The sequence below is a fragment of the Gopherus evgoodei genome, chromosome 2 (assembly GCF_007399415.2).
Source record: "Gopherus evgoodei ecotype Sinaloan lineage chromosome 2, rGopEvg1_v1.p, whole genome shotgun sequence".
Taxonomy (NCBI): Eukaryota; Metazoa; Chordata; order Testudines; family Testudinidae; genus Gopherus; species Gopherus evgoodei.
Genome location: NC_044323.1, coordinates 252,781,581 through 252,794,003, shown reverse-complemented (window position 1 = coordinate 252,794,003; position 12,423 = coordinate 252,781,581).

Genomic DNA, 12,423 nt, shown 5'->3' with positions numbered 1-12,423 from the left:
AATTTGGCTTTGTTTTTACTCCCAGCATAAAATCTCCCAAATTTCAGTTTTAAATTGGTAGAGTTCCTATCCTCCTTTGATGAGATTAGTCACACATGCATGAAGTTGCTAGTAGTACCATAAAGTTCAACAATATTGTCTTACTGCAGTTGGGCTTTACAGGTAACTTAAATAACAGTGTAAATTTTCTATGTAGTCGTGACCCATAGAGTGTATTTAAGAGAGGCTCCCATTCCTTTTATATCCCAGCTGAACTAAATGACTCTACCCATTGGTATGACTAAGCAATAATTACATTGCTCCTTCATATAGTCTTCAAACTCCTGATAACAGGATAGCTCAACAGTGGAGCTTAGTATCCATTTGTGGGGTTCTAGAGTTGACTAACCTGTTGCATAACTCAGAGTGAAATTTTTATACCTGAATGATAAACCCTTGGAAATGGAGGTTGATAATCCATATGCTCACACAGCCCCTTTGCTATTGCAGCACTAACTATGCAAATTAGCAAAGGAATTGAGTGCTCAGCAGAGTGAAGGGCCAGGTCTAAGCATGTTGCTCTACTAAATTGCACAGGTGTCTCACTGTAAAAATATTTGTCAGCCAAATTCTAGCAAATATTTCTTAAATGTATAAACTGTAAGGGGAAAAAAAAACAGAGGACAGTTCCCAGGCATTTGTAGCCAGAAGGAAGTCAAGTTTTTCATGTTTAGCACATCTGTAAAGTGAAAAAAGAAATTATTCAAGGTGATTCATAGTGGCAGTACTTAAAGAGAAAAATGAGCTCATGGCTAGTCATTTAAAAGCTTGAGAAACTAACTTCAAGGTGAGATCTCTGGGCAATCCATTTTGGCAGATTTGCAGTTGCAACTGGGTGGATTTTATTTATTTATTTTATGGCTGCAGAGATGTGATAATGCTGCATGATTGGCTGGGTTCTGCTTAAAGTTAGAGCTGATGTCAGAAAGTGCCAGGCCAAACAGACCTGGAAAACAGCATTTCTGCAGTGATGGTTATTTTGTTTTGAGCCATTGAAATGATCAATTTTTTTTCATGTTTCACAGCAGTCTCCTCCCGCACTCTGATGTTTGGGAGGGACACCCTACAGGCAAAGTTTGATTTATACATTTTTTAAAATTATTATTATTTATACAAATGTTTTTTGCTTTTTTAACTTTTGAAACTTTTTTTTTAATTCTGCATAGTACTCTTATCTATGTAGTTGATTTATGGTAAGATGGTAAATCTTTACCTTTACATAGAATGACTGTTATATTAATTTCTGAAGTGTTTTAAAATACATATATATCACAGTAGCTGCAGATAAAAAGGAACTGGTAGCAAAACCCAGCACACTAGATTTCCTTTCGCCAATTCATGTGGCATCTGATTAGAACTTTACAGGTGATGTTGCAGGCCACTCATACACCACAATGTCATGGTTGTTGTCTGGGTCAGACAAAGACAACACAACAAGAAGAATACAAATAACCAGATAAGAATGTAGGCTGCCAGCTTGGCCAGTGTATAGCCTGCCTGAGTGATGTCAAGAGTCATTAATTCTAGGAGCCTAAATGGAATAAGGTTAGGCCAGATTTGGATGTCAGTTATACCACTGAATCTTTGAAAACAGCTTAGTCCTTATTGTTTTTGGTTTTAAAATAACATCTTCATGTGATGTGGAGTAAAAGGTTTGTTTTTTATTTTGTTAACACTTTCTATGTCACATTCTGTAGAAAATTGACAAATCCATGACCAATTCCGCAGGCACAGGATCACAGAAAAATTGGAGGGCTCGATACAAGGAAGTGTTTCCGTTATTGCTACTTATAGGATCTTGTGATTTCTCTTCCTTGCCAGCTTGAGGTAATATCCTGATTGCCATCAGTTTATTTGATGTCAGGGACAGCACTGCACTGGCTTGACATGTGCATTAAACACACTGACAGCAGCTAGAAAGTTCATTGATGCTGCTATGGCAAGAAATGAATGGAGTCCAGACGCAGTAAAAAGCACTGCTAGTACATCGCAGTGGAGGCTTCACTTTCCCGTGAGATACTAGGCTATTTTTTGTCCGTGAGACACCCTTCAACATAGTGTGTCAAACAGTGGAATCATGAGAAAACTTGAGATGTATTTCTCTTAAGACTAATTGATTTTTAAATACTCTATTATCCAAAGCTGGCATCTAATTATTTCTTTCAAGACCTTGACACGTTACTGGTTGTTGCAAGAAGAGATGATTGTTCAGTATGTAATACTGTGGTGGACGCAGAGATTCAGCATGAAAGGAAAGGAGGAGGGTTTTTATATTTTGTCTAGCTGACATGTCTGAGGCTTCTGCATTTGTGGTGCACTAAAAAGAAGTGTGAGATGAAGTGATGGGAAGCTGGTGGATGTAGTCAGACTTCAGCTGGAATAGGACTTTTATACAGAGATCAAACTATTTGGGCAGATAAATTACCACCTTTCTCAAACCAGTCAGGCTGGCCTTTCAGTCATTAATGATATAGTGAAGTACTAACTAGGTAAACAAACCCTGCACACTTGAGAGATCACCTTAAAAAAAGTCATGTCTTTCTTGTACCAGTCATCACAAAAACAGAGATGGGGATAATATTCATGAAGAAAGGACAGCAGGAAGAAGTGCAAATACTGACAATATGTCAGGGCCAGCCAGGACTGATGTTTGTGTCAAGTACAATGAGCCTCATGGCCTGCCTTTCCACTGATTGCACCTTATGCAGTCACTTATCCCTGTACAAAAAGGATGTGGAATGCCACTAAATCAAAATGGTAGCCTTTTACATCCATTCTGGCCAGGTACAAGTGAATGCACAAATGTGAGTGCTCTGAGATGGGGAAATGGAAGGTGCTGTCCAGTGTGTGTGTGTTTCTCTTGAAGCAAAAAGGAACACAAAATGGCAGTTGCCCTGTAGCAGAGAGGGAGGAGTTCTTACCATTAAAGTATACAGAAAACGAAAGAAGCACAAAATCATAACACACTAGCTACATACACCACCAATGCAAAGTATTATCACGATGCATAATATTCATTCACATGAATGAACAACTATTGAAGCTGTTCATATTTACTGCTTGTCTTTACAAGATACTACAATTTCTTCTCAATAACTTGACTTGATATAGTAGTCGCTTCATACTTTATGTTGACTCTCACTGGCTAGCCAAAATAATGTTTCCACAGATTAAAACTGCCTCAAACACAAATGGGTTTGGTTTAAAAGATATAGAAGGAGTTTGAAACTAACTATTCCAGGAAATGAAATACAGTTTTGCATTTTCATAAAGTCTTCAAATATTTTATGAAGTACCAATGTTTGCTTGGTGTTTTTTTTTTTAAAGTACTGGGTATGTGTTTTATTAGGTACTTCAGTTGGATACACACCAAAGGGGAATGGAAGGGGAAAATCCTACACATAAGTAAAGAACTGGATTACCAACCTGAATTATAATCAGAATGTAAGGGCATAACAGGGAGAATATCATTAATTTCCTGTTTGTTTATTATTCACATTGCTTTTATTAAAAATACCTAGATCTCTCAGAGGAAAATGTCCTTGGTAACATGAAGTATCTGTATGATTTGGGCATGAAATAAGTGTACAATAAAAATGTCTTTTAATCAGATTGTCTCATTCAGTTGTGGGCAACCTGCTGCATGCGGCTCATGAGGGTAATCTGCTGGCGGGCCGCCAGACCATTTGTTTACATTTGCATGGCTGCCCACAGCTCCCAGTGGCCGTGGTTCACTGTTTCCAGCCAATGGGAGCTGCGGGAAGTGGCTTGGACTGCAGGGACGTGCTGGTTGCCACTTCCCACAGCTCCCATTGACCAGGAACAGTGAATCATGGCCACTGGGAGCTGCGGGCGGCTGTGCAAATGTAAACAAACTGTCTGGCAGCACACCAGCAGATTACCCTGATGGGCGGCAGGTTGCCCACCATTGGTCTGATTACCTGTTTTCCTCATTTGACAAAGATCACTGTATGTTATTTAGGATCAGTGATTTCGCTGGGTTGATGAGATTCTCATGGATCATGGTAGGATAGGTAGATGGATAAGACTAGCCCAGCTTTGGCATCCGCACACAGAGACATATATTGTAACTACAAAACAGCATGTTCCAAGCCTATGTTTTCTCTAGATAGTAGTAGTAGGAACACTGTGTTCATTTAAATTAAACCAGTTCCTTGGATAATAACAAGGTAATTAAAGAAGCCACCGAGGAAAAAGAGCCAATTTATTTGAATCATGTTCATAAAAACCACACCAAGGGCCTGAAGGTACAAAATAATGTAGTTAATATGGCAGATTGACAATTTTTAAAAATGCATCTTGATATTCATTTAAATTATTATCCCTTGTCCGAGAATAATGGATGTGAATATTTATTTATTTTTTTTGGTATCCTTCAAGTTAAGAGAAATTCATTTAAAAATACAGAGAGTCAAAATTGATACATATGCTTCAAGCCTATGTTGCCTCCAATTATATATTTAAGATTAGATTATTATAATGTATTCATATTTTTGTAATTTATTACTGTATTAGAAAGAAATGCAGGCTCTTGTTCCTGGAGCTTTTGAAATTAATCCTGGTTGATCCTTAAACACATCAGCCTGAATCATACAAAAAGCTGCACTTGAAATCATGAAACTTTCCTCATGTGCAAGATCATCTAAGCTGAATTTAAGATTTTAACACCAGCCTATTATCATTCCGTGCTAAAAGCCTAAAGCAAGGAAAAATGAGTTGACATATTTTCAAAGCAACCCACCGCCATTTTCTTGATGTTCCCTTAGCTTGGTCTTGTGTCATGAGCTCATAGAATCGCAAAAGATAAAATGGACCTATCAAAGCATCTTGTCTGTGTAGGAGAAGCAGGCCTGCTCTGGAATAACTTGTGAATACTATATGTTGACTCAGTTAGTGGGATATTCACCATGAGGAGTTTAAAGTAACTTTTCCCTACCAGGATGAAGATTCCAGAGGATAAGCTTTCTGACTTATATCCTAGTTTCAGAAAGAACATTTGTCTGGCTTTAGATTAGCAGAGAAGAAACTGGAAATGATGGAACTGATCATAAGTTTTAACCTATTTTTAATTTTGCTGGTGGATGAATGTTGAGTGAATTTTTGGTTGTTGAGAAAGAAGCCTAGCATTCAGCTATTTTACAAGACTTCTGTGATTGAACTTTCCATAAACTGGTGACACAAAGGCATCAAGACCTTTTAAAAAACCATAAGACCATGACAGACCATGCCAGATTCCTCAGAGTGGTCTTATGTGCCCTCTTTGTGATATATTTGAGGAATCAGAGGCCTATAGTCTCTATGGTATATAAAACTGAATATTTTTTCAATTTCTGATTTAAACATGACCTTCCCCAAAATTGCTGGTAGTTAAAGATGACCTAATTCAAATCGATTAGATCAAGTACTCATGGGTCCAAGGTAGACCTCACACCTGACTTGTTTGAAGACCTTGGAGCAGGGAGTTGCTGCTAGGTAGAAGAAGTGAAGTGAATAATCAAAGTTCACAGAGACTCAAACTTAAGGGTGAGAAACCTCACCTTTCGGGTCAAAAAGCCTACTGAGGGAAGACTGACTTCCCAAAATCCCCAACATCCAGCCATTTTGGGATGAGGAAATCACATCAACAACTAGGCCACTCCAGCCTTTGACCAATATCTCCCTTCACCTGAAGATGGTCCGCTAGGGAGAAGTGCGGTGTCAGGAGAACATCACCACACAGCTCCTTGCTAGCAGTTCCAGTCCTACTCAAGAAAAATCCAGAAAATTGTGAGAGCCAAAGAATTCATAACCCCCCCTACCATTTATCTCAAGTATCATGTTTTGCCTTTTTTTGTGTTTATTAGCTGGGAGATGGCCCAATCTTTTTAGTTCTGGAGTGTGAATGTAAAAATGTGTCTGTGTGCATGCATATTTGTGTGAGTACTCATAAAGTCCATTTCAGAAAGGCACCTAAAAGAAAAGTTTCCCTGGGATTAAGTAAGCCTAAATCCTGTCTCAGCCAATTACTCATTAGTTTGTGTTCTGTGTTTAAAAGTCCTGAGACACTTGAAAATGTCATCTCTAATTTTTGGTAAATAAAAGTTGTTAAACTTCTATTTAGCAAATGTTCTATTAAAGTCTGTATTATAATACCTCTGAGGGGAGGAGGAAAGCGTTATCCACCACACATGAACTGAAATATAAGGAAGAGGCTTTATAATTGGATCTGAGACTGGGCTTCAGATATTTCATAATTTTGATTTCAGTATCAAGATATGTAACCATATCCAAATTATAGAGTTCATTGACTTTCGTACAATTCTTTCATTTGGATATATAACCAAATGATCATCTACTCAGACTAGTTAGAATTTATCATTATTTTAGTATTAATTTGATTTATTTCCAGTCCAACATTGAGACTAAGTGGTTAATTGTTGTAATGATCTATTTTTTAATTTAGTTTATTATTAATAATAGCTTAGCTTTGATTATTTTCTTGGTTTTATTTTACTTTGAGTTTTTAAATAATATTTATATAAAGATACCGAATCATGTTTCTTTCAATAAGCAACACAGGTCCAGAACCTTTGACAAACTGGATGGAGATCTATCTGTTGATCTAAAAACCTGACCAACTTTTCCTAATTAGTTTTTGATTCTCATACCAATAATCACCTGTATAATCACGAAAACAGTGAATATCTTGTTGTAAAATGGTATAAGGCAGATTTTGGCAAGAAAGAGACTTAGAATTTTGTGGCTGATAAAATGTATCCCTGCAGACAGGATGGCTGGCAGCAAACTGAAAGCTTAGAGAGACAGTTGGTATTTGGGTTTCATTATACTCTGTATGTTAGAAACAAAGTTTTCACCATGTTTTAACCTGGGAATTGAGAAACGGAAATTGACAATCCCCTAGAAGTGTACACCTCAGTTCAGGACATCTCTCGGGGAAACTGTCTCTCTTTCTGGAATGTGCTTTGCTGTACAGTCTCTGTGGCTCTCCTTCCTCCACCCCTGCCACACAGAAGTTCGGGGCTATGTCCACTCATTTAAGTGGGACAGGATTTCCCCTGCAACTAATGCCTTTTGGGTCAATGGTTTTTTATTTTAGTGGAACATCTTACTTTAAAATGTTTCCTTATGAAAGTGTTTGTACAATGAATGTCATAGCGATTCCTGCTACATCTAGCAGGATTTGGATTTTACAGATATTGGGAATAGAGTGGAACTGTATCTAGCCAAAGATTCGAAATGTTTGAAAAGCTTTGTTTTGCTTCTTAGTTTATAAACCTGTTCTTCATTGGTGACACCACTGATAAAACTTATGAAATCTATTCATGTACTGGTGGGACCTTCCTACTAGGAATGGAGGAGTGACCATACTGGATCAGACCAACAAGACTTGAGTCCAGTATCCTGTCTCTAACAGTGGCTAGTTCCAGAGACTGCAGATCAAGGGACAAGAAATCCTGCAGAGGGTAATTGTGGAATAACCTGCACACAAAGAAAGTTCTTCCTAACTCCCATTAGTTAGATGTTGTCTTATGCCTTGAAACATAAGGAATTATCTCTTTCAAAACTTTTGGTTTGGTTTAATACATACTATTGTAACTCTGGATATCCTTATTATAAAATGTCCAGGCCTTTTCTTGAATGCTGTTAAGTTCTTGGACTCATGATGTGTTTGCCAAGGACTTCTATATACTAATTGTGCTTTGCGATAGTTAAAATTGCTCAAAACACTGTGGACATCACAATGAAGTCCTCTGGTCTATATACAGCTGCAGTCAAAAAGGAAATATGATATTAGAATACATAAGGAACAGGGTAGAGAATAATATGAATAGTATAAAATGACATTGTACAAATCAATGGTCTTTCTTCATCTGGAATACTGCATTGAGTACTGGTCACCCTATCTCCAAAATGCTCTTGTGGAACTCATATGGATTCAGAGAATGATGACAAGGATGATTAGGAGAATGGAAAACACTCATAGCAAGAGGAATTAAAACATTAGGATTGTTCAGCTGAGAAAGGAGACAAGAGGGGACATGATAAATATATATAAAAACTAATGAATGGCACAGAGAAGAGAGACACTTTCTTGCAAAATTTCTTGCACCTTCTTCTGAAGTATCTGGTGGTCACTGTTGGGTACAGGATTCTGGAAAATATGGACCATGTGTCTGATCTGCTATCACAATTCCTATATTCCAAAAAATAAATAAATACGTAAGTAATAAATAAATAAAAATGGCATGGAGAAATGTCTGTTTGAGAAGCAGTAGAATCATTTTCCACAAGGACATACGCCTCTTGGGTTCTTTTATAGAACAGAATCTAATTGTAAGTGTGGTGGATGGCTGATTGGCCCCTAGGGCTGCTAGCAGCCAACACTCCCCTGCTCTATTGCCAGATTATTGGTTTACAAACCCATAGTGACAATGTAATTGCCACTTAATTTATTTTCAATTATAAAATTTGAAAATTTTGGGGTTATTTTCTATTGATAACTCAGAGTGACAACTGAACTTTTCTCTTCCACTAGCACCCCCAAATTCACCATTGTCTTTTCCATTAGAGTTAGTTAAGATTCCAGCTACTCGTATTTCTTAACAACTATCGACACTGTCTCCTGCAGGGAGGCAAAACACTGAGTCATTAATTCATTTCCTCTGCCTATGTTGGCAGAGTTTAGATAACTCAAGTTACTTTCCAGGTCCAAAGGTTTTGACTCAACATCCTTCTTTGCCACCGGCTTAAATGAAAAAGCCTGTTACATACACTGCACTGGAATTATACTGGGGACGAATCTGGGCCTATCTGTTTACCCTTTGGAGCCATGAACGGCAGAAGGTTTTCCGCTGTGTAGAATGCTGGAATAATTAGAAATACAAATCAATAAAGTGATCTAAAAATAAAGCCCAACCAATATTGACGTGACGTGGAGCTGAGTCTAGCTAAACTGTATTATTATAACAGTGCACTCAAATTCCTGGTCATTCTCTAGTCCATTAAGTTACTGCTACCCTCTCAGAAGACTGAACATAAGTCCTTCCCTACCAACTAGCTCTCATCTGACAAACATATTTTGTAATTTTTCAAATGCAGTATAAACCAAGATGAGAGTCCCAGTCTGTGTGCCTCACTTATGTGCATCAGCATCACTTGGTGGCACTGGACATGTATGAATCATAGAAGATGAGACTTGGAAGAGACCTCAGGACGAAATCTAGTCCAAACCCCTGCTCAAAGCAGGACCAACCCCAACTAAATCATCCCAGCCATGGCTTTGTCAAGCCAGGCCTTAAAAACCTCTAAGGATGGAGATTTCACTACCTCCCTAGGTAACTCATTCCAATGCTTCACCACCCTCCTAGTGAAAGAGTGTTTCCTAATATCCAACCTAGACCTCCCCAACTGCAACTTGAGACCATTGCTCCTTGTTCTGTCATCTGCCACCACAGAGAACAGCCTAGCTCCATCGTCTTTGGAATCTCCCTTCAGGTAGTTGAAGACTGCTATCAAGTCCCCCCATCACTCTCCTCTTCTGCAGACTAAATAATCCCAGTTCCCTCAGCTTCTCCTCATAATCATGTGCCCCAGCCCCCTAATCATTATTGTTGCCCTCCACTGGACTCCCTCCAATTTGTCCACATTCTTTCTGTAGTGGGGGGTCCCAAAACAGGACGCATTGCTCCAGATGTGGCTTCACCTGTACCAAATAGAGGGGAATAATCACTTTCCTTGATCTGCTGGCAATGCTCCTATTAATGCAGCCCAATATGCTGTTAGCCTTCTCGGCAACAAGGGTACACCGTTCACTCATATCCAGTGTGTCTTCCTCTGTAATCCCCAGGTCCTTTTCTGCAGAACTGCCGCTTAGCCGGTTGGTTTCCAGCCTGTAGCAGTGCATGGGATTCTTCTGTCCTAAGTGCAGGACTCTGCACTTGTCCTTGTTGAACCTCGTCACATTTCTTTTGGTCCAATCTTCCAATTTGTCTAGGTCATTCTGGACTCTAAACCTATCCTCCAGGGTATCTACCTTTCCCCCAGCTTAGTGTCATACGTGAACTTGCTGAAGGTGCAATTCATCCCATCATCCAGATCATTAATGAAGATAGTGAACAAAACCAGCTCCAGGACTGACCCCTAGGGCACTCCGTTTGATACCAGCTGTCAACTTGACATCAAGCTGTTGATCACTACCCGTTGAGCCCGATGATCTATCTAGCTTTCTGTCCACCTTATTGTCCATTCATCCAATCCATACCTCTTTACTTGCTGGCAAGAATACTGTGAGAGACTGTAGCAAAAGTTTTGCTAAAGTCAAGGTATATCACATCCACCACTTTCCCCATATCCACAGAGCCAGTTATCTCAACATAGAAGACATGGCTTGCCTTTGGTGAATCCATGTTGACAGTTCCTGATCACCTTCCTCTCCTTCAAGAGGAGAGAATAATGTATGTTGTTTATGGAAATGGTCCAAAATAGAATTTACAACCAGGGGGAAATAGTTTGAAATTAGTTTCAGTACAAAATAGATCATTTCATTTTTCTATGGAAAACTGAAACATTTCAGTAAAAATTTTCCGTGGAAAAATGTTCATTTTCTGGAAACTGCATTTTCTGTCAGTTTTGACAGGAAATTCCTAAGCAGTTCTATAAAAGCAGCAAAGAGTCCTGTGGCACCTTATAGACTAACAGACGTATTGGAGCATGAGCTTTCATGGGTGAATACCCACTTCATCAGATGCATATATTCACCCACGAAAGCTCATGCTCCAATACATCTGTTAGTCTATAAGGTGCCACAGGACTCTTTGCTGCTTTTACAGATCCAGACTAACATGGCTACCCCTCTGATATTTAAGCAGTTCTAGCTGATTATATGACAATACAGAATAATAAGAGTTTCTGTATGGTATTTTGGAGTGTTACACCTATCATGGTTTAGTAATTCATACAAACTGAACACTAAAAGGGCTTTCTAATTGCTTTTCCTCATTGAATAGTGAATTTGCTTTCAGGTTCAGTTGGGTTTTTTTGCACATGCAGTGTTTTGAAAATTTAAAGCTTTACATGTATATTGGTATTACATTCTATAGGCTATTCCCCGCTAATCTACAACCATTTTTCAACTAGATATAGGTTTGAAACTTTAAAACTTGACCGTAGAAACCAAGAAAAACCTTTTATTAAATGCTGAGCAGTCCTACATTTTTTTCATATTCATTCTGTACTGAGAGCATTAACCAGCTGATGATTGAAGTAAAGTTTGTTGTTGACCACGTTTTTAGCAATAGAATTAAAAAAAAATCACAACTCCCTTCTTAGAATAAAATGCTGTTGATTGCACTTTACTGCACTATATTTTAACTTTTGTCTTCTGTTGATTTTTTCCATTAGACATATGCAGTAATCTGGATAAGTTTTTTCAGCTGTTTCACCTACTTTACCAGCACACAGATTTCTTAAAGGAATGAAAATAGTGACTTTTTTCTCTGAGCGTAAAAATGACATCTATTAATATACAGCAACTAAATCATTCCTTAGAAAAGGTGGCTAATGTTTAGTAAGGTGAAATGTCTCTGCCAAGGAAAATTGAATGAAACTGTAGTAAAAAAAATTCTGGTGGTAACAAATATTGACACTCAGACAATGTTAGTTTAGCTGTTTTGAGAGGTGGAATGACTCAGCAGAGTGGGCAACAAATCTGCAGCTCAGGAGAGGTGGGTTCTAGACCCAACTTTACCACTAACCTATTGTGAGACAAGTAACTTCACTGCTGTTCTCTCTCCCCACCCTCCCGCACACACTCTTGGTCTGTCTTGTTTATTTCGATTATAAATTCTATGAGGCCAACATGGTCTTTTACTATGTCTGTGTACAATGTCTCACACAGTGAAGCTGTGATCTCCATTGGGACTTCTAGGCATTGCTAGGATACAAATGATCATAGTATCAATCATTCCATATAGTTTATGATGCACAGTTGCTTTCTCAAGAGGTACCATCCACATAATGAAGGTGAAATGTACAACCTGCTACTGCCCTATTTAAACCACTGGACCATCCTTTGGGCTAGGCGGCAGTGTGGAAGTCCACCATCTCAGTGGAAGCTGCTGGATATGCACAATGCCTACAGGAACACAGGAAAGTGACTTCTCCAAAACACTCTGGCAGGTTTGTTACATATGCTGCTACTGCATAGGCCAGGCTTCTGCCTGCTGGGGGATCCAGTACCCACAGTATCTGTAGAGTTAAGATCCTTGATCTCTCTGAGCATGACACAGGTTTGCCTAGTCCCTGAGTATTGGTGCAAATGAGGGAGAGACTCATTGTGCTCACTGCACAGCCTGACAGATAAAA